Source organism: Sturnira hondurensis, unplaced genomic scaffold (genome assembly GCF_014824575.4).
Source record: "Sturnira hondurensis isolate 20B ecotype Veracruz unplaced genomic scaffold, ASM1482457v3 Scaffold0022215, whole genome shotgun sequence".
Taxonomy (NCBI): Eukaryota; Metazoa; Chordata; class Mammalia; order Chiroptera; family Phyllostomidae; genus Sturnira; species Sturnira hondurensis.
Window position 1 is genome coordinate 7584821 of NW_028094846.1, and position 18955 is coordinate 7603775.

Consider the following 18955-nt stretch of genomic DNA (forward strand, 5'->3'; position numbering starts at 1 on the left):
CGGGCTTCACCAATGATCACGAGTCCTCTAAACTCAAAATCTCAGCTTCCTGCTCCGTCTGATGGAGAACAGATACAATTACCCTAGCAGGGCGGTGGCCAGGACCCAGTCAGGTTCCTGTGTGAAGTGCCGGGGAGAGTGTGTCCCACAGAATCTAGGCTGACTCAGCATAACCTTGGACATCTCCAGCCAAGTCCCCGCCCCAGCTGAGAAAACCATGGGCCCATCCAGAGAGGCATTTACCTCCGAGTGTGCGGAGGCATCACGCCATTAGACATGAGTTTGGGCTGCACTGCCGGGGAGACAGACTTCCCCTACTCACACCGTCCTGCGTGACGCTCCTGTCCTGCCCTCCTCCCCAGGGAAGAGACCGAGACCCATGTCCTGGGGTCAGGCCAGTGGCAGAGTTTTCTCCTGACCCTCCCCATGCTTCACGGCCATCCTCTGTGGCCACACATGAAGACCAGGACACCACTTCCTCTGTCCGAGGGGAGGACACAGCACTCGCTGCGACCGAACACCGACCCTGGACACACACCCAGGTCAGGGCTGGCATGGAGGGTCTGGCAAGCCTGTTGCTGCTCAGCGCTCAGCGGACATCAATCTTCCTGTGCACAACTCATCTCTGCTCCCTTTATTTTGCCCCATATCCCTCCCAACCTGTTCCGTCAGGTGGGGGAGTGCCAAACGGTTGTTTCCCAGCCCTGGGTTTCTGTCACTGCCGCCCCATCATATACGCTGGAGATGAAAACCCCGCACAGGGCTGAGTCGAGATTATCCCCCGAACTCATTAAAGGGGATTCTTCCAAGTCTCATAATTATGTCTTGGTTTATAAAGTTTCTCTCCTCATAAATCTTTGCATTTACCCTCCCATTCCTATTGTCAGTGTGAGCAGAGGAGCACAGGTACATGCATGCACATGCACACACACACACACACACACAAGATGTGGCCACTTTCAAACAGGCAGCACCGCAGAGCTGAGACAGGAAGCAACAGAGTCAGCTGCAAGTGACAGGTCATGTCCAGTGGCTTGTAGGGGACACACACTGGCCTCCAGGTTTCAAATTCCTCCGCTATCTGTGTAACTCTTTCTCCTGGTGACACCTCTGGTGCAGGTACGGAGGAAGCACAGGTGTGAAGCTGCTTGGTTACGGCTAAGTGAGTGTCCACAGCCACACAGCCACACGTTCCACCTCCTGGCTGACCACCGCTGCTCCTACCGCCCACCTGCCCCTTCCCTGCAGATGAGCACACAGAGCCCGCGGGGCCCTCGAAGGGGCCACCCCGGAGCCCCGCACCAGTCTGCTGAGAGGGAACGCGTGAGTCCAACCCAACAGCTGTGTCTTGGAGTCAGACCCGTGCCCTGTCCTGCCCCCGAAAATGAACCTGCATCAGCAGGTAATCGAGGCCGAGGAAGAAAAACTCCCCGAGTGGGGAAAGTTGTCAGACGCTGCCTTAGGCTATTGGAAGCGGGAGGTAGTTGTATTCCCCGAAGAACTGTAGGAGTAGTGCTCACATCCAGCAGGACCGGCTTCTGGCACCAGCACCGTCTTCCCCACCACCCCAGGGAGGTGCGGTCAGGAGCCCCTTCCCCTCACGGTCCCCAACTCTCCTCGCAGGTGGCCACCGCAAGGCCAGGACAACATGCAGCCATAGGTTCTTTCCTGATATTATGCAGGGAGAAAACGAGGACAGTTGCCCAGGACGGGGTCTAACTATGCATCAGACATTTGTTCTCAATGGGCCACCCTTTCAACTCTAAGAGGGACAGTTAAGCTATTTTAAACACGTTTGCCATTTTACATTTGAAAAGGCTAAGGTGCAGAGGTTAAAAAAAAGCAAAAAAACAACATCACACCGTGCCCAAGGGCACACAGGATATGAATAGGACGGACTCAGGAACAGACTGACCCCCACCTCAGAGCCTTACTCCTCAGAGCCTGCAATCTTCACCACGTGGCCACAGCCACCCTGAAGCAGCTCTGCTCCCCAAGACACGGGCGCCCTGGGCGTTGAACTCACAGCCCTACGAGGACAAGGTCAGAGTGTGGATGCATGATTCCTCCCAGGTCCATCCTCACTTTTTGAAGGAAAAAAAGGAACTATTCAGGATGCCCACCTAGAATAAGCAGTGTCATAAACACGCGTCTTTTTGCTGTATACCCACAAGGTGTCCCCACTAGAGATCGGTCAGTAGCAGGAAGACGACAGTCCCCACTTCAAGGTCACTGTGCTAACATGAGACTGTGTAATCACACATTGCTAACTGCCTGCAAGGTACCATCAGGCCCTCGGTTCAGCTGAATTTCAACAAAGAAATCCGTGCTTTGGCTCAGTTGTTATTACTCACTAAAAATCTCTGGGTTCTTCCCCTCCTTTTCTAATGAAGAAATGAGGCCCGGAGAAGCCACCACACGCAGCGGTGCCCACTGGTTCTAGACCCCCGGTCACTGCTCTTTTCATGGTTTAATGCTGTCAGGTTCATACAAAATTCCCTTCACCGTGCATAGGCCTCGACCCTCAGAAATGTCTCTTCTATAAAGAGCATGGCGACCTAAAAGGAGCTAGAACACAAGTTTTCATTTGGCTAAGCCAGTGTATTTAGCGTATCTAATCTTTACTTAGAGCCAGTGACTCCTGACCATCTTAACTCTTCTTTAAAGAAATAAAGTGTTTATTTAATTTTTTTAGAGAGGGGGAAGGAAGGGAGAAAGAGAACATCAATCAGCTGCCCCTCACACCGCCCCCCCGCCTGCCAACCAGGGACCTGGCCCACAACCCTGGCACGTGCCCTGAACAGGAACTGAACTGGCAACCTTTTGGCTTGAAGGATGATGCTCAACCATCTGAGCCACACCAGTCAGGGCTGATCCCAACCCTCCATAACCAGTAATGATTTCCAGACACTAAGCGAAACTTAACACAGGCCCGGGAGGAAGGGTTCTCAGGTAGTCGGTGGCGGTGTGGAGAGCTTCTCTGCTCCTACAACCCAGACTGGTGGCACATGTCACAGCACTTNAACCGAACCGGCAACCTTTTGGCTTGAAGGATGATGCTCAACCCTCTGAGCCACACCAGTCAGGGCTGATCCCAACCCTCCATAACCAGTAATGATTTCCAGACACTAAGCGAAACTTAACACAGGCCCGGGAGGAAGGGTTCTCAGGTAGTCGGTGGCGGTGTGGAGAGCTTCTCTGCTCCTACAACCCAGACTGGTGGCACATGTCACAGCACTTTGAGATGACTTAGAAATTGCAGGTTATCACGTAAATAATAACCCAGGAGTGGGCAAAAGTAGGTACAGGTATTTGTATGGAAAAGACTTGCAGGGTATCATTATTACAATAGCTTTATTAATGGAAAAAATGCCAGTGCAACCGTAAACCCACTTTTGCCCACCCCTGTATACGTAATGCTATATGTTACTATATAATTTAATGATATTTTATAATAACGATAATCTATAAAATCTCCACACACACACACACACATTCCTCTGAACTCTTGGTCTGCCCCACCCAGTGTGAAGGTCACAGAAAGTAGAGAGTTGCCTCTTCCTACAATGACAACTTGGAAATCCAGTATTCGAGTTTGATGACTTTCACAGTCCTGTGAGAAACTATAGCTCGTTGATATTATTACTTTCGATCTCACTACTTCCACGGAGGACTTTAAGCTGTTTCAGTGAAAAACACAGATGCTCTGGGATTTTCTTTCAAACCACCTAGTGAAACCAAGAGGTGGCAAATGGAATGGAAATAAACTTGGACCAAGGGCTGCCGCTAGGAGCTTCCTGATAACCAACTCGCAAAGAGAAAGGCAAGCTGCCGTTTCTTCGTGTCTTGACCAAAGGGAGTCTGTGGGGAGGGACAGACGCACTCTGTGCCTCCAACCCTAAGTGGACGTCGGCCTGGCTGCGCACATGAGCACACCGACCGACCTAACGACAGCGTCCTCACACGGGACCCACAAGAAGCACCGAGAGCCTTCACACCGAGGTCCTGGCTTTGAGTTTCGGCGCCACCTGAGTTAGTGTGTTCGGAGTGTGCTCTTCACTCACGTGTCTTAGTTTGTTTTCATGGCAAAAACATTAAGAAACATCTGGGCCCAAGTGAAACAAGTTGAAAATTTAAACACTAAAAAAAAAAAATAACACCGACTACATGACATGAAATTATTTCGCTCTTTGTGCATCTTTTCATGAAATTTCTGATTATTCTATTGATTTCCCTCAAAAGTGTTAACATTTTGTAACCAGATGCGTGTCTGGGGCATATCAGAGCTCCTCAGCTGTGAACAAGTTGCTGGCCAAAAATTGGCTTTTAAAAAAGTGTTTTGCTTTAAAAATCAATAAATCATTTCTACTGGCTTCAATAAAGATCACACAGATCAAAGTGGCTTTTATTTTATTACGACACTGACATTTTCGGCACTCACCTGAGAGTGCGGGGTGAGGTCTGTCAGGTGATTTGCAGATTTTGGAATCTTTATGTAATAATGTTTTAGGTAGTGTCGATGGTGACCACCCCGGGACAGAATGTTCTCGGCAAATCTCCTGTTTCCACTCAGCCCAGCCACGCAGGTCAACCCTAAGCTGGTCTCATTACCTGACCTTTGTATTGTTCCTAGTTCTGGGTCATGCCAGCCTCCCTTAGTTAACTCCTACTTGTCCCCCAAAGGAGTTCAGGGACATGACCCCAGAAAATGCTTTCCTAATCTTGCTGACCTGCCCACAGAACCTGCCGTATAACTCTGTAAACACAAGGACTTTTGCCTTTGATTTGCCTGTCAGTCTCATCTACTAGGTTACAGACTTCATGAGAGCAGACATCCCCGAGCTCCAGGGCCAAGTACAGTGCACAACACAGAGTAGGTGTTCATTAATTGTGGAAGGAAGGAAGGAAGGAAGGAAGGAAGCAAGAGCTCAACTTTGAGTATATTTCAACACGGACATCGTCTACGTGCCTGCAAGTAACACCTACCAAAGTTGGTTGCTTACGTGACTCATTCATTCAACTCATTCCTCAGTCATTCAACAAGTGGTCTACTCCCTCTACCAAGGCATTTTCTAGAGGTCACGGCTAAGTGGAATCTGCAGAGGATGACAGAGGTATAGGCCCTGATCTCATGGATCTTACACTGGAATTAGAGGGAGTAATCTGTGTGATTAATTTTTAAAGGTAAATACAGGACAATAGGAAGAGAGGAAAAAAAAACAGATCACAAGGGCTGGAAATAGCCAGTCATTACTCTTCTTCCTCCGACAGAAGAAACTGGGATAGGTAAAGCGACCTGGGACTAGATGGTACCCCAGGCAACATCTCAGGGTGAGCAGACCCCTTTCCTTATCCCAAATCAGTGTCGCAGGAGGCAAAGANATTAGAGGGAGTAATCTGTGTGATGAATTTTTAAAGGTAAATACAGGACAATAGGAAGAGAGGAAAAAAAACAGATCACAAGGGCTGGAAATAGCCAGTCATTACTCTTCTTCCTCCGACAGAAGAAACTGGGATAGGTAAAGCGACCTGGGACTAGATGGTACCCCAGGCAACATCTCAGGGTGAGCAGACCCCTTTCCTTATCCCAAATCAGTGTCGCAGGAGGCACAGATCTCAAAATGAAGAGTCGGGATCTATCAATGGCGCCAACACTTAGGATATCACCTGGCTTTTGTGAACCCTTGGCAAAGAAATGGAAAAGCTGAGATTATGTGTCCAGCCTCCATCTGTCAAGGGACCACAGCCAATTAATCGGCTCACATTTCAAAGCTTAGCTTCACCCTAGGAGGAGCCAGAAGAGTGGATCTGAGACATAATTAATTATCCCTTAAGGCAACTGGACAGACTGAATTCCAATTATATTCCAAAGGGAATTAAATGGTGGTTTAAAAAAAAAACAAGATTCAAATAGACAAGTTTGGTGACCCATGTCAACTACTTTTCCCCAGTGACCATGTCCGTGGGTCTGGGGCACGGGTCCTCTCTCATGGAGGACAGTGCTCACTCACATCTGTCTCTGGCTTTCAAGGGGAGACAGGTCAAGAGGAGAAAAACTGCGCAAGCCCATAGGGAAGCGCTGGTCATATTTTAAAATCTGCCTTCCATTGTGCCGGGGGTCGGAAACGGATGAGGTACATAGGTGGTTTTCAGGGTCTCGCCCAACCCTGTGTCTCTACGAGCCCAAGGGAATGCCAGACCCAAACTATTGCGACTAAACCCACAAATGTCCCCAATGAAACAGCAGGGCTCACCAGTGGAATGATGGAGCATAACCTTTTGAACCTACCCCAGGCCTTCATCTATCAAATGAGGTGACTGGAAGAAATGCACCGAGTGTTCCAACCTGAAAATGTCCCGATTGTGATACTGGCCCCTGCCGAACTGGAAATAGCTCTAAACTGGCAAACAAATGGTAGAGAAAATGTCTGTGACCTCTTCCTGCCCAGCAAAGCCAGAAACTACAGACGGGAGAAAGGATGGAAGCTTTCCTTCAGAGGTGGGCCAAGCCAGCTCCTCCCCAAAAGGCCCAATGAGGCCTTTGAAATCAGATGATGTCATTGAAATTGTCGTAACAGGTGCCTGACCTTGAGGATCCCTTTCCTGCCAGAGGCGTCACCTCAACTAGAAGTGAAAGCCCCTTGGTCGGCTCCTCCAGCGTATTCTCTTCTGCGATGGCTGGAGAGCAGAAACCCATTACCTCCTGCCCATCTCCTTCCCAAACGGAAGACCAGAGAAACGCTTTAAGCATATTAAGTAGTGAGTCCAATTTATAAATTATTAGGAACATTACCTTCCCTTGGGGGTTTTCTGGAGTCTTTAATCGTGTGGAAATGCTTTCCAGTCGCCACGGGCCGCCACGTTAATTAAGAGGCCTCAGTACGTCCTCCGGGGCTTCTGACAAGCATCGCACGTCCCACTGGCAGGGGACAGACCTGCCTGCCTGGTTAGCCTCTCACTGGGGTGTGACACTACCGTAGCCTGCTGTCACAAGATGCCTCAAGACCCCTTCCCCATTCTTCTAAGATCCAAGTCCCCACAGCTTAGGAAAGAAATAGGGCAATCGTCCCAATACCCCCTCTCATTAAGTTGCCGTTGGCTGGGTAAAGACAGGGACCAGGCAACCATTCATCAGCAGGAGATGAACTCTAAGAACAGGAGCCTTCCAGGGTAGGCAGGCTGACAGTTTGAGGGCCTTCNGCCACAGGCCGCCACGTTAATTAAGAGGCCTCAGTACGTCCTCTGGGGCTTCTGACAAGCATCGCACGTCCCACTGGCAGGGGACAGACCCGCCTGCCTGGTTAGCCTCTCACTGGGGTGTGACACTACCGTAGCCTGCTGTCACGAGATGCCTCAAGACCCCTTCCCCATTCTTCTAAGATCCAAGTCCCCACAGCTTAGGAAAGAAATAGGGCAATCGTCCCAATACCCCCTCTCATTAAGTTGCCATTGGCTGGGTAAAGACAGGGACCAGGCAACCGTTCATCAGCAGGAGATGAACTCTAAGAACAGGAGCCTTCCAGGGTAGGCAGGCTGACAGTTTGAGGGCCCTTCCCAACAAAAGCAGCCCAGAGCACGAAGCTCTTCTCGGGAGGAAACTCGACTCTGTAGCTTTGCTGTTGGGTTCCAGCTCTCAAAGTTCTCATCCTGTTCGGTTTGATCACTGTCCTGTGTCTTTAATCTGGGGAGGCTGTCTTCCATTTCCTCGGGAGACTTCAGGAGCCTCTTCTAATGACAGCCCGAAGTCCTACCGGGAACGTGGCTGGAGGCTAGCGTGACGGACTCGGCCTGGTTATTTCAAGTTGTTCTCTTTCACATGCTTTTTATAGAGCCGCTGGTTTTTTTTATTTATTTTTTTTGTTCCTGGGATTTTTCTTGCCTCAGAGCCTTCACTTTTCTGTCCCAGAGCAAAAAAAGCAAAAGAACGTATTTGTTCATAAGGTGCTCAGAGCTGTCTAATCGTGAGCAGCTTCAGCGAGCTGTCGTTCGATGCGAGCTGTCGTTCGATTCGACCTGTCGTGTAAATGAGAACAGCTAAGGCCGACCAGGGCCGGGTGAAGCAGGGTGAGAGAGCAGCAGCTTGTTACAGGCTGGGCTTTCTAGGTCCAAGGCCACTCTGATAGACTCCCCAATTCCAAGTAGCCACCTAGCCCTCTGCAGAGCAGGACAGAGGTGAGGAATCAAGCGACCGAGACAAAGCTGAGGTCTTTTCGTCCCTCCGGATAGAGACTTAACGTCTGCCAGGATGCTGCCTAGGCCGGCATTAGGGTGGAACCCCAATCAGTGTAGAAACACTGGTAACCCACGTGAGTGGGTATGTGTGTGCATGCACAGGCACGAATGTGACGGGCAGACAAGGAGATAAAAGGGTCCAACGCAGATGCAAAAGCACCCCAGGCCTGTCTCAGAAATCCCGGGGCAGAGCTGCATGAGCCAGGTGCCCTCCGCGGCCCTGCACAGCAACCCTGTACATCTTCTCCAGCCAAGCATGAAGCCAATAAATAAATATCTCCAGCTGGAGAATGCTCATTGCCTATTGTTGGCCATGGCCTTTTCCTCCTTCCCCCTTTGTTTTTATGCAGTAGGTGATCTTGATGAAGAAAAATAATAACAATAATCTGCTCCATTAGGACTGACCATTATGAGAATTATAGAACAAGTAACCAAAGAGGCAGCTGGCACAGTACATGCTAATGACCACTAGACTTCAACTCTCTTTCTCTCTGAACATCACGGAGTCGTCAAAGCCTCTCCATCCCATCTCCGCAGATGCTGGGCAGTTCAGCTCAATGGGGAGGAGAGGAGCTCTCGGAGAGATCATCACTGCTCGGGCAGCAGCTGAGGCTGAGCAAATGGAAACCAATAATCCCAGTGAGTCCCTGAGGGCAGACCAGCTGCCGGGCACCTGTGGGGATTCCATGGCTTTGAATGAAAACAGTTGGGAATAGGATGGAAGAAAGACTCAAAATGTCAAGATTTCCCTACAATTGGGCCATATTCATCAATGTCATGCTCTGAACCAGTGAAGATTGAAAAGGTCTGTTTCCCCCCGGAATACAGACTGAGATGGACCCTGGATGGCTGTGCTATTCAGAGACACCAGTCAGGGGACAGGCCCTTCACATGTGGTCTGGGGCTTGGTCACATTTGTGTCCCACACAGGGAGGCACAACTTGATCCTCAGCGTTGCCATGAGGTTTGGTGTTTCAGTGCTCGGATGTCCCACTGGGTTCTCTCTCATGGGGTGGCAGGGTGTGGGGGTGTCTCCAAAGGCACAGTCCCTCTGCTGAGAGAAGTGACAAACACACATAGCCCATGGGTGGTTTTGTGAATCTCTCCAATACTACAAACCACTGTGAAAGCATTTCTCCGCTTCCTGGAGCAATCCCCTTCCATGTGCTTAATTCCTCCCCCGAATGCCTGCTTTAGTCTGCTAGTCTATGCACATGCTGCCTTATTCTTATATGCATATATCATATAACGGAGAGATAATAATAACTACCGTTTGTAAAGCACTCACCATGTGCCCAACACAGCACAGAGTGAATTACATTCATTATTTAATCCTACCAAAAATACAAGCAGTAGAAATGACTATTTCCATTTTTAAATGAGGAAACAGGGGATCAGAGGGATTAAATAGCTTGTGTGAGTTTCAGTGGGAGTATGAAGCCAAACTCAAGACTCAACCACTCATCTCAATAATGTGTCCCATGACCTTGTTCCATGACCTTGTTGAGGAGAAAGGGACCCACCCCTGTAGTCTGTGCCCCCATTTTCCAACTTCCTATAACCTCTAAATTAAGCCCAGAATGGCCTTGCTCCTACACTCTTAACTTCTGAGGTCATGCAAGTGAGGATTCTTAAACGTCTACACTCAGAAATCTACCCTGCCTGCCACAGATGCCCCCAATCTGCTTCAGGTAAGCTGATCTCTGGATGGAGCAGACGCACAATCTCAAGCAATTATTTAACTGTTAGGCCACCCAGGGTGGCCGTACTTGTTAGACTGTCGTTCCGACCCTATGGAGGTCTTTGGTCTTGGGTAGTTGTGTTCTAAGTGAAAGCCGCTGTCCTCAGGGTCTACAGGTACCAGGTACTCAGCCATGTCCTGGAGAGCAGTCTGCCAGCCATGCCCACGAGTCGGGTCTGTTTGCCGTTGCAGGGCTTTGTTCTGGGATCAGAGATCTAAGAGGAACGGCAGACATTTTCCCACAATAGAACGCCACACGGAGAAGACAGACTGGGGAGAAAATCTTGAACTTGAACGCTTTTCAGGGAAACTGGGAACTACATTGCAGCCAAGTCACTCAAAAGACTGCTGGCCAACATATTTGGAGATGGTAGGAGATATCCTGCAGGTGAAGTTTTACATCAGGACCCAAAGGGTAATAATAACGGTCCCACCCAATGCAAGCCACTCAAAGCTGGTCAAACACAGGCGAGCAAGCGACGTTCTGCTGACAAACCTCCTTGAACTTGTCCTTGACTTAACCCACAACACTGGAAAACAATGAGCACCCATAGCCACGTCCCAGTAACGCTCCAGCTGTGACTCAGTCTTGGCATCGAAGTAAGATACATACCAGAGCTAAAAAATTATAGGGACAAAAACCAACAGGAAGGACTAGTGGAGAAGATATACATCCCCAATGAGCACACCGCACACGAGAATCCCTTCCAAACCCCTACTCCTTGCCAGCAAATGTCTGGCATCAAAGGGGGCGGGGAGAGGGAAGATTGACAGTTACAGGAATCTCCTATTGGACCGTGCACTAAGCGCTGTGGCTCTTATTTCCCCCTCTTAAAAAATTATTATAATTCAATTTTTCTCTGGAACTAATCAGCACAGAATCTGGAGAAGAGGCCTGGTCTGTGAAGGCAATCTCAGAGAGAGACAATGATGTTCTCATCAGGGCGGGCTCCCTTCACCCCCCAGCTCCAACATCAGCAGCATATTGTCAGCAGCTAATTACATTTTTGCTGGCAAGGTCATTGTACAAGTCTTCAAATCCTTCCCATCATTAATTTAAAATGAAAAACAAAAAAACAAAAACCGATTGTGCCCTGCTCTGCCTCCTTCCTCCCTGGCAACCACCCTCCCCCCACCTTGCATGCTGTCAGCTGTTTTCTACTTTTCCAGGATTTTTTTCTCTCTTGTATTTTGCTGCAGATGAGGGGCTGGGGTGATGAGATGGAGTAGGGACCCTGTCACCTATTTCTTCCCCAGGTGAGCGTGGCTCACCTTCTTCCTGGTCATACACTAGTCACATAACCCGGGGCCTTGGGCACAGCTCCAGTGGTCACCGGCAAGGATGGTCCAGAGCAAAGGGAAGCTGGAAGCTGAGTCCTCTGACCCCCATGGAAAGTGACAAGGGCCCATCTGCGGTCTTGTTTTGATCTACTGATCAGGAGCGAGATGATGCAGCGTGAATCCACAGGTCAGCCTGATCCGGCAGGTCAGAGACACTCACAGGACACAAACAGTCAGGGCTCTTGCTTCCAAGGCAACCGATGAGGCAGACATCACCTGCCCAGCCAACGCAGAATTCTGTGCCCGGGGCGGGCATGTGTCCCTGCCCCACGAGGGCCCTTCCCAGCCAACCCATAACAGCATGATGACTTAATTCAGACCACAGTGGCCAGGCTTTCTTTTTTTCTACTTTTTAATAGCGGTGATTTATTTTTCTCTATTCTTAACGTTCAGTTCTGTTGTAAGGGAGGTGGGGGGAAAGGAGGTTGGAAGGCGGACAGGGAAGGAAGGATGGGGGGAGGGAGAGCTGACAGAGGGGGCCAGGACTTGTCTCTGCCCATTCCCCAGCCTCTGCCCTCTCCTCCCTGGCGTCTCCTGCCTCACCCTCCCTCTACCCAAGCCCCTCATTCCCTTTAGGTCCCAGCCTAACTCCTTCTGTTTCCTAAAGCCAACTTTGATTACTCTAGACCTCAGCCGGGTCGTTCTCTCTCAACTCTTTAAGCACATGTGGACATTTCTTAATTAATCTTTAATCTTTAATCCTGCCATTTCTAGTCTTGCAGGCAGAGACCATGCCTTAAAACCTTCCCCCCAGCCAGCCCCAGCCTCAGCACAGGGCCCAGGCCGGGCCGGCCTCCTGGAGCAAGGCACGGCTTGATTAATTACAGGGAGGCACACTCAGCTGGCTTGGCAAGGCTGATAAAGCACAAATAGCATGATGTTTACACACTGTTTGTCAGTTCAGGCTTCAGGCTTCCATCTGGAAGCCTGTCTTTGCTCCTCTCAGCTGGCTCCTTGGCTGCAGCGCCATCCCGGGAAGAAGTCAGCTGGTGGGAGGGTGTCAGGCTCCTCACCCGCAAGGACATTTAAACGGCCGGTCCGTGGGACAGAGCCGCCACCCCGGAGATAGGTGCTGTGCCTTCAGAGAGCGAGACGGCTCCTCGCTGTAGCTTGCGGCTCTCTGTGCCATCAGCACGCGGCTGGGAGACGGCGGAGAGCTCACTCCAACTGATGGGGTTTTTTTCTAGGGAAACAAACAGACCTGTACTTGGACGTGACCCGTACTCTACACGCCACAGACCTGCATGGACGGGGTGTCATCCCCAGAGAGGTCAAAGGAACGTGTTAACACATTCCTTCCTACCTGATGGTAGGAAGAACTGAACTACATGCTTCACAAAGAGAGTGGTGTAAAAAAAATTTAAGTCCCTTCTAGAAACTCAAGCTTTACTTTTCGTTTTTAATCCATGCACTTTATACGTATATGGAGTGGAGAAAAGTAGGTTTACAGTTGTTTATATGGAAAATAATGCAATAATTAATAAATGATAACATGAGAATGAACTGTGTCTTATATACTCACAACTGTGAGCCTACTTCTGCCCCACTCTGAATATTCACATTTATATTTCTGTTTCTGTACACTGACTGTAGGTAGGAAGCTCTTCTTGTGTCCGCTCTGTCATTGAGGAGACTACATTTCCCTTAGCAAAAGGACCAAGCCCAGTCAAGGCCAATGGTTTTCAAGTTTTCTGTGCCACCACACCAGGACGAATGAGGGCCCCCCACTGGGAAGACCCCGCCGGATTCGGAGGGGCCGCAGCACTGCCACACCAGCCGGGACTCCATGTTTTCTCTCTCAGACACACAGCCATACCAGAGCACAAGTTCGGCGAGAGGAACCGGGTGACAGGTCATTTACAGCGCTACCTCCACTCTGATGGAAAAAAGAAAACCCGTCACAAATGCCAGCGCTCCTACCATTGGTATCCAACTCTCTTGCCACACTTTGCAACTGATGGGGACACGGCGCCAGGGCTGCCAGCTGCAGAGCTGTGAACGCAGCCCCCAAGGACCTCTTTTTCTGGGCAGCCTCGCTTTGCCAGAGTCTGGGTCAGGGGCTGCCCAGTCCCCAGGTCCTGGCAGGGGGCTTCTCCACTGTGTCACACCAGGCGGTACCACCTCCATCCTTACACCGCGCCCTGGAGCACTAGAAGCTGAAGGGCTTACTCAGAAAAATCTCTGACGGTGATTTTGCTCAGTGTGAATTTAAAAAAAAATTAAATAGATGTTCAGAGATGACTCCTGACCTAGTCAACTCTGGTTGACTGTGTGATGGGAAGAGGAGGGGCGAGGATTCAGTGGAGAGAAAGGAACCACAACAGGCAGAGAGGAGACCTGAACACAACATTTGGCCAGAGGTCTTGCAGGGCAGAGGCAAGGACACTGACTTACCAGCTGGGGCCGTGTCCCAACACAGCCACTGACCAGCCTGGCAGCCCTTCGACCTCTGTGGACCTCAGCTTTCTACTTGACAGACTTGCTCAGCCTTCCTTCCAGAACTGACTCTTCAGTCTGAGTTCTTTTCAGCCTCCACACAGACACCAGGCCCCCGCAGCAGAGAGCTCACACGAGGGGAGGAGGCCCTCTGAGGGGGACCTCGGCAGGACTGTGCACCAGGCACTCAACCACACCACTCAGCCCAGCCTCTGCATGTGCCCTGGGGGGGGGGGGTCAGTCATGGGGTGGACTGTAAAGTCATGAGTCGTTAGAAATGACCTCACTTGGAGGAGGCAAGAGACGTTTTAACCCAATGGTACAGCATTAGTGACCTCACAGAAGTATTCAATAAGCAGAAAGGCCCCAGAAAGACAGCAGAGCTGGTCCATGCGGCCAGGACAGAGTTGGGGGAAAGGAGTGGTGGGAGATGAGGGTCAGGTCATGAAATCCCACCATCTTGGGATTACTCTTCAGAGTAGAGGGACTCTACACAAGGTTTTTTTTTGTTGTTGTTGTTTTTTTATCAGGAAGATGATGTTTCCCTCGGAACAGCCTGCAGTGAAAGGGAAGTTTTAGGGGAACAAGAGAGTCAGGGGGAGCAGGCAGAAAACCCTTACAGCAGTCTGGTATGAGATATCAGGGTAGCTGTGGGGATGGAAAGAAAAGAGGGATTCTAGAGACATTTGGAAAATCAAATGAGCAGAGCTGGGCACTCAACGGATGAGGAGGGAGAGAAAATGGCATCTAGGCTGGGGATCGTGGTGGTGACCCCGGCACCAAGGGAGGCTGGAGAGACAGAGGATGCATTTCATTTGGCCCGTGTTGTCTGAAATGCATGGGGGACACCTAGACCGAAGGTCTGTAAGTCAGAAGCTTGAGGGAGCGAAGCCTTTGCTGGAGATGGAGCGAGCTGTAAGAAGCAAGTGGAACAAAACATAATACAAACAAATGATACTCGTTTTACAAACACCAACTGGGGATGTTTCTTGTGTGAAACGTTGGGCTAGAGGCTGTAAGAAACATGAATCAGACTCAGACCAGATCCTGTCATTTGGGTGCCCAGGGACTAGTAGGGAAGAAAAGACTCATCAGAATCCTGACACACTGGATGGAAATAGACACCAGCATGAAGGAGCCTCGGAGAAGTCCTTCCTGCCGGCCCAGCCACTGGAAACCAAGGACACATGGTCTTTGGTAGAAGGATCGGGGAAGGGGGCTCGGTGGAGACGTTCGAGGTAGGACCTGAAAGGTAGGTGGGCTATGAACACATACAGGTGGAGGGACAGGGAGGGCACAGGAGCACAGGGCCAAGGCCATGGCAGGGCCAAGGCCATGGCAGGGACAAGGACAGTGATCAGAGGGTGCAGAAAGCAGAATCCCGGGCAATAAGAGTGAATAGGCAGGTTTAAATGATAAGTGCATTGTGTGTGTGGAGGTGATTTTCAAGTGACACAACTCTTTCTCCCTTCAACTGTTCCTCCTCCACAGCCCTAGTGACTTGGGATGATGGGAGCCAGGGAAGGCCGCCCTGAGCAGAGATGCTGGGGGACATTTCTGGATGCAGAAACAGCCCTTGGAATGCAGTCACTGTGTCACATAGGAACAGTTACATGGTCTACTTCCCACTGAAACTTTCTCTCATTAGGGGAAATGGGTGAAAATGAACATCAGATCCAAGCTTGATCAAAGAGGCGAAGGAACTCACCAGGGGCTGGAGCGGAAAGCAGGCGAGACAAAGGCAGCTGAGCGTCCGTGCCCCAAGGGGGAGCCTTGCGTTCCTGATGGAAATATGGCCCCGACTTGTGCCTTCCCCAGGCAGAGGCTGCCCTAGAGCCCACAGGGTACACCTGAAGGGAAGTCTGGGAGGAGCCCTGTGAGACCCCATGTTGTTCTTTGGGGAGTCGGGGTCCAGGAATCTTCCTTCCCGAGAAGACTTCTGCTCAGATGGAGCTGCTCTCCTGGGCACGGAGCACGCAGTGTGCCAGTCAGGTGAGGAGGAAATAGATAAGCACCAACCTCAGACAGGGTCGCTCTGCCTCCAGCCCCCCCAAAGGCATCTCAGGTAGGGCAGTAAACATCCTCTCCCAACTACCCGCAGTCCTCCATCGGCAATTCTTCTTACGAAACCCCAAGCTGGAGGCTGTAGGGAACCTGCTCACTCCCACGGCCCGGGACCACTCTGTCCTGAGGCCAATGCCAGGAGGTTCCGGGAGCACTTCTGGTCAGCCAAGGCCCAGGGCTCATCTAGGGAGATGGCTGTGAGGAGCAGAGTGGCTGAGCACCAGGGGCCTGGGTCATCAATACAGCAAACCCAGGTGCCTGCGGACAGGCCCCTGGGACCCCTTTTGAGGGAGCAGCACAGTGGGAGGTGCAGACTCCCTCTCAGGGCAGAACACGAGCCCACAGGCACACGAGCCCACCACTGCCCCACAGATCACCTCGTGTTCATAAATGGGAGGGGAAAAGGGACTGGGATAAAGTGATTTCAGGGACAGCTGGTGTCCCCTAAGTCTTCACTTTCACGTTCCTAGACTGGGAGCTGGAGGCAGCCTGCAAGTTCATCTAGCCAGGGGTCACCGAGGATTCCCACGGCCCACCTACAGGTGCCTGGTCGATGGTCGCTGAGAGTGGGGGACATTGTCATTTTATTCTTTATTTTATAAACTATCATTTTCCCAGACCTACATGGAAATAGCCAACTATCGTATCAAACCCGTGCCTTCGTTGACATTTTTCATCTCAGACGCAGCTAAAATAAGTTCAACCAGAAAAAGGCAGTCCATTTATATAAAAATATTCAGCAAGAGGAGTACAGATTGTATATATAAATGGCGAAGAAGGGCTAAGGTTTTGAGAACAGTTATTCACAGATGAACAAACAGAGGCTCAGGAAGGTGAAGGAACTTGCCCGGAGTTTCAGACTTGGGTGGGGGAAAGGACCCCAATGACAGCCTCCTGACTTCTAACTCGATGGTCTTACCCAACATTCGGCCGCCCGTCTCCTCGGCACGGCTTCAGTCACTGCTGTGGAGAGGAGACAGATGCGGTCACCATGGTTGCAGCTGGGATCTCAGCCTGCCTCCCTGTTAGGGAAGCTGTGAGTGGAGCCCTGGCAGGGACCCATCGGTGCTATCCCGCCCCAGCCCCAGCGGGAGTCCACGGGAGGTGGCCGTGTCCTGGAGGGCCCAGGGCCTCAGATGCGGAGGCCACCTGTTCCCATCAACACAGCACGGGCGCAGTGGGGCTGGGGATGCACACAGACCACTGACAGCGGAGGTGTCGGTGACTTGGACGCACACACACTATTTGACACCTAGGGAACAAAAGAGGGTGCCTTGCCATCCCAGGGGACGCCGAGCCCTTCTGAGTTTGCCCTGTGTGGCGGCTTACATCATTTTGTAACAACGGGCCTATGGCCTACAAATGCCGAATTCTGACACGTTCACGTATAAATCCAAGATGTTTCTGTGTCTGAGTCCCAGAGCTCTTCATGTTCTTGCTCAGACAAGAGACAGGAAGGGAGGAAACAGAAGGCTGAACGCTTCAATAAACAGCTGGTGTCAGGTGTCCCTTAGGGACCTCATCCGGCCCTGTCTTCTCTCTGGGACTCACCTTAAACTCACCTAAACAAACTTCGGGCCTGGGGGCCAGAGCCTAGACGGTCCCAGATAACTGCTCCGTGAAGCACTCGCTGCAGCCAGCCTCAGCCCAATACATCAATGCCCTGAGCATCTGATGCATCCCAACTTAGAAGGCACTTGACTCATCCCTATTGCTATTCACGGATGTCAGCAGCAGCGGTACAGGGATCAGGAGAATCATAAATAGCAGGGCAGCGCCGAGAAGCCCCCGACCTCCCCACGTGTACCAGAGAGACCTCTAAGCAACCTTGTGGAGGGTGAGAGGCAAGATTCTTAATACACTTTAGCAGAAACTTGCGAGGGTCACAGCTGACTTTAAGAGGCAAGATCTTAAAATTCCTTGTCCACCCTCAGCCTCATCGGCAAGGCAGCGAGCTGCCACGAACTCTTCAAGACCTAGAATCAGTCCACGCAAACCAGCTCGGACGTGACATGTCTGGAAACAGAACTCCATTCCCGTGTATGTGAGTGTGCCATCTCTTTTAGGTATTTTACTTTAAGGAGCTATTCAAACAGGGCCAGGTTTTCTTCATAAAAGAAATGCAGTGTGGCCCTGGCCAGGGGGCGCGGCTGGTCGGAGCATGGTCCAGTACACCAGAAGAGTGTGGATTTGCTCCAATGAGAGGCAGCCAATCGATGTCTCACTCTCTCTTTCCTCTCCCCATCCCCCCAAATATCAATAAACATATTCCTGAGTGATGATTTTTTAAAAAAGTGTACTGTGTTTGTCATAGTTGAAACCAAGCAGGAGCCATCAGCCGCACAGGGAAGAAAAAACAGCATGCTTGCTAATTGGTATACAGTTTATATTTTTATACTTTTCTTGCCAAGTCTAAGCATATTTTCATTTTCATCAACTTTTGTCTTCACTAAACCCTTCAGTGCCTTTCAGGAGAGGCTAGTGTGTTTGCATGTCCCCTGAACTGGCGACAGCCACACGCCTTGAATTGGTAGCAAGAACCATCTCAGCCAATGTCTGCCTTCAGGGACAATCAGAACCCATCTGTGAGAGTCTGGTGCCAACCAGCAACCCACCCTCTACACTGCAAATACCACCTTATTGCTTCTACCAAGTTATCAGACTTCAGTCTCTGTTTGGGCTTTGTAGACAAAATGAGGAGAAAGTACCAGATCGGGGTCAGCAAACTCTGACCTTGAGGCCAAACATGGCCCGCTGCCTGTCTGTATAAATAAAGTTTTATTGGAACATGGCCATACCCATTTACTTCCATGTTATTGCATGTGGCTGCTTTGGCACTACCACAGCAAGGGCTGGGTGGTTGCACCAGAGCGCACCGGGCCCACAAAAGTAAAAATGTTTCCCATTTAGCCCTTCGTGGAGCTCTGGCCTAATTTCCTGCCATTATCCATGCCAGCATTCCCTCCATGGGCATATATAGCTGGCTACCAAATCTAGTCTGTCTCCAACCAGAGCCCATGGCTATGACGGGGGTGTGATATTTAAAGACAAACTGCAGGTCTGTGACAGAGCCCTGAAGCTTCTGATAGGGGCAAGCGGTGAGGGGAAGACAGCACGACCCAGAGAAGAGGTCATAACAGC

At 50.6% G+C, this 18955-nt stretch overlaps 1 protein-coding gene across 3 annotated transcripts in view; it reads right to left on the bottom strand.

Moving 5' to 3' along the window:
- Positions 1 to 18955, bottom strand: part of ASTN1 (astrotactin 1) — a 273650-nt gene that overhangs the window by 144136 nt on the left and 110559 nt on the right. The gene's annotated exons all lie outside the window — the stretch shown is intronic.